Source organism: Schistocerca americana, unplaced genomic scaffold (genome assembly GCF_021461395.2).
Source record: "Schistocerca americana isolate TAMUIC-IGC-003095 unplaced genomic scaffold, iqSchAmer2.1 HiC_scaffold_37, whole genome shotgun sequence".
Classification (NCBI taxonomy): Eukaryota; Metazoa; Arthropoda; class Insecta; order Orthoptera; family Acrididae; genus Schistocerca; species Schistocerca americana.
This window is the reverse complement of record NW_025726093.1, coordinates 1079203-1083402: the sequence shown is the minus strand read 5'-3', so window position 1 is coordinate 1083402 and position 4200 is coordinate 1079203. Positions and strand designations below refer to the sequence as shown.

Genomic DNA, 4200 nt, shown 5'->3' with positions numbered 1-4200 from the left:
CCACCAGCCAGCATCCGTGGTGTGCTGCACATTTGGAGCTGCCATTCACCTCAATGATGGTTTTTGTGGAGACACCTATCAACCTAGTGTAGCAAAAATGGGATTCACCCAAAGAGCCAACATTTCCATTGATTGATGGTTTAATCCGAATGGTCCTGTGCCCACTGCGATCACAACTGATGATGTTGTTGGGTAGACATGTGAACATGTAGGAGTGGTCTGCTGCAGAGATCCGTGTTCCAGAATTTACAATGAACAGTGTGCTATGGAACACTTGTGCGTGCACTAGCGTTCTGCTCTTTCAGCAGAGTTGCTACAAATCACCGTCTATCCTACATTGCAGCCAGACATGCCGCCAAACCCCAAGTACTGTGAAGAGTCATGGATGTCTAACCATTTAGCACCTAGTGATAGATAGCACATGAACATTTGACCAGCATTGCCGCTTTTGAGATGTGTGTCACACGCTTAGCATAATAATAATCTGCCATTTATCAAAATCACTTATCTCAACTGATTTCCCCATTTGCAGCCCATATCTTACCTAAGTGAGCCCCCACCCCCCTCTGCTCTATTTACATATTTTTGTTACCGCATCACATGCCCGCAATGCCACCAGGCAGCATCCAACTTGCAGTGGGCAGTGGTCATAATGTTTTGGCTAATAAGTGTACATTAAGGATCTGACAGCCAATGTGGCCAGCACTATGAGGCTGTTTGCTGATGACGCTATTGTGTATGAGCAAATGTCGCCATTGAGTGACTATAGGAGGATATAAGATGACTTAGACAAAATTTGTGATTGGTGAGATGAATGGAAGCTTACTGTAAATATAAAAAAATGTAGGTTAATGCAGATGAGAAGGAAAAAAAATCCCATGATGTTTGAATACAGCATCAGTAGTATGCTGCTTGACAGTCACGTCAATTAAATACCTAGCCATAATGTTGCAAAGCAGTAAGACATGAAACAAGCAAAATTGGTTGTAGGGAAGGCAAATGGCCAAATAGGTTTATTGCAAGAATTTTAGGAAAGTGTAGCTTGTCTGTAAAGGACACAACACTAGTGTGACCCATTCTTTAGCATTGCTTGAGTGTTTGGGATCTGCATGACATTGGATTAAAGGAAGACATTGAACCAATTCAGAGATTTATCACCAGTAAGTTTGAAACTTCCTGGCAGATTAAAACTGTGTGCCCGACCGAGACTCGAACTCGGGACCTTTGCCTTTCTCGGGCAAGTGCTCTACCAACTGAGCTACCGAAGCACGACTCACGTCCGGTACTCACAGCTTTACTTCTGCCAGTACCTCGTCTCCTACCTTCCAAACTTTACAGAAGCTCTCCTGCGAACCATGCAGAACTAGCACTCCTGAAAGAAAGGATACTGCGGAGACATGGCTTAGCCACAGCCTGGGGGATGTTTCCAGAATGAGATTTTCACTCTGCAGCGGAGTGTGCGCTGATATGAAACTTCCTGGCAGATTAAAACTGTGTGTCCGACCGAGACTCGAACTCGGGACCTTTGCCTTTCGCGGGCAAGTGCTCTACCAACTGAGCTACCGAAGCACGACTCACGTCCGGTACTCACAGCTTTACTTCTGCCAGTACCTCGTCTCATACCTTCCAAACTTTACAGAAGCTCTCCTGCGAACCATGCAGAACTAGCACTCCTGAAAGAAAGGATACTGCGGAGACATGGCTTAGCCACAGCCTGGGGGATGTTTCCAGAATGAGATTTTCACTCTGCAGCGGAGTGTGCGCTGATATGAAACTTCCTGGCAGATTAAAACTGTGTGCCCGACCGAGACTCGAACTCGGGACCTTTGCCTTTCGCGGGCAAGTGCTCTACCAACTGAGCTACCGAAGCACGACTCACGTCCGGTACTCACAGCTTTACCGAGGTACTGGCAGAAGTAAAGCTGTGATTACCGGACGTGAGTCGTGCTTCGGTAGCTCAGTTGGTAGAGCACTTGCCCGCGAAAGGCAAAGGTCCCGAGTTCGAGTCTCGGTCGGGCACACAGTTTTAATCTGCCAGGAAGTTTCATATCAGCGCACACTCCGCTGCAGAGTGAAAATCTCATTCTGGAAACATCCCCCAGGCTGTGGCTAAGCCATGTCTCCGCAGTATCCTTTCTTTCAGGAGTGCTAGTTCTGCATGGTTCGCAGGAGAGCTTCTGTAAAGTTTGGAAGGTAGGAGACGAGGTACTGGCAGAAGTAAAGCTGTGAGTACCGGACGTGAGTCGTGCTTCGGTAGCTCAGTTGGTAGAGCACTTGCCCGCGAAAGGCAAAGGTCCCGAGTTCGAGTCTCGGTCGGGCACACAGTTTTAATCTGCCAGGAAGTTTCATATCAGCGCACACTCCGCTGCAGAGTGAAAATCTCATTCTGGAACCAGTAAGTTTGATCAGCACATAAGTATTATAGAGATGCTTCATGAACTCAAATAGGAACCCCTGGAGGGAAGATGATATTCATTTCACAAAACACTATTTAACTATTTAGGTACCTCGTACTTGAGGTTGACTGCAGGATGATCCTACAGCCACCAATTTACAATTAATGTAAAGGCCACAAGGACAAGAGAAATTAGGGCTTGTACAGAGGCATATAGACTGTCGTTTTTCCTAGCACTATTTGTCAGTGGAACAGGACAAGAAATTACTAAGGTGGCTTGTGGGGTATGTACGTAATTTTAATCAGCATGATAGATACATTTTTGTACATGTTTACTTTCAAGGAACTTTGTTGTGCTGTTCTTTTTTAATAAAAACAAATACAAAGCTCGTGTGGGGTATGTACATAATTTTAATCAGCATGATAGATACATTTTTGTACATGTTTACTTTCAAGGAACTTTGTTGTGCTGTTCTTTTTTAATAAAAACAAATACAAAGCTCGTGCTTATTCACTCCATTTATGGCTGATGAAAGTATCTAATGTAATTATCATCTTTCTCATGTTCCCAGTACCTCGGAAACTCTCTGTCAATTGTATTTCTTTTTATTTGGCATTTATGGCGTGGACATCTTGGAATTCACGAGCATCTATTCTGTTATCAGAAACATTACATTCTCTTCAGACCATTCTGCTGCTCAAAGATCTTGAGTTGAAGACAAAAGTTCACTGATGAAACACCAGAATTTAGCTCTTTCTCTCCTGCTCTCACCAATGCAGAGATGATGGAGACTTCGTTTGACAGTTCATCGAAGGACTGATAATGGGCAGAACATGAGTGAACACCTGTGAATGCTAACCAAATGCAACAGAATGGTGTCTGCTTGTGCTCAGCTACTGTTCAGAGCCATAGATAATTCTTGTTCATTTGTGTCCGCTCCAGTGAAAAATGTGTTTCAGACCTGCAGTCCAGTCTTTTAAGTTTAGCAGGCAGATGGATCGGTCATGTTTTGGGCCAGTATGGTATACAGATGTCTGACACATCTCATTTCTAATAAGGCTATTTGAGGGCTGTGCAATATGATGATAGGATCCTCGAACCTACTGTCCTGTCATATAGTCGACATTTGGATGATCATTGGTTGTGTTTCAAGATGCCAATGCACAAGTACACCATGGGATACGAATGATGGAGGAAATCAAAGTCAAAATGAGGGCAGCTCAGTCTGTATTATTGTAAAATATTAGGAGAGAGAGAGTCACAGACATGATATGCGAGTTGAGATGGTAATCACAAAAAGAAATACTTTTTTGCTGTGGCAAGATCTTTTCACAAAATTCCAGTCTCCAACTTCATCCTCCAAATGCAAAAACATTTTAATTTTCATAGCACTCACCTTCATAGGGAAAAATGATCGTTATAATAAAACACAACGAATCAGAGATCACACAGAGCAATTTAAGTGTTACTTTTCCCCACACATTGTTCAAGAGTGGAACGGTAGAGAAACAGTATGGAAGTGGTTTGATAAATCCTCTGTCAGGCACTGAGCTGTGAAATGCAGAGTAGTCATATAGATGCAGACATTTCATATCCCATAAGCACGGTGGTTGTGGAGGTTTAGTGGGTAGCGCACTAGACTCCAATCAGGAGGTCCTGGGTTCGATTCCCCATAAAACATAAAAGGTGGGGAATTTTCCTTGTTCCAGTGACTGCAGGATGGCCCCCAGGTGACGCCAACCTGCTATCAGGTGACTCCTGGGGATATTTCCCAGGGGTAAAAGGAAGCTGGGGTGATAGGCCA

The 4200-nt window shown here is 44.1% G+C and overlaps 1 non-coding gene across 1 annotated transcript; it reads right to left on the bottom strand.

The window, feature by feature from the left end:
• Positions 1–1194: 1194 nt before the first annotated feature.
• Trnas-aga lies at positions 1195–1269 on the bottom strand. The gene has a single exon. It is a non-coding gene; the product is annotated as a tRNA-Ser (tRNA).
• Between the last annotated feature and the right edge of the window lie 2931 nt (positions 1270–4200).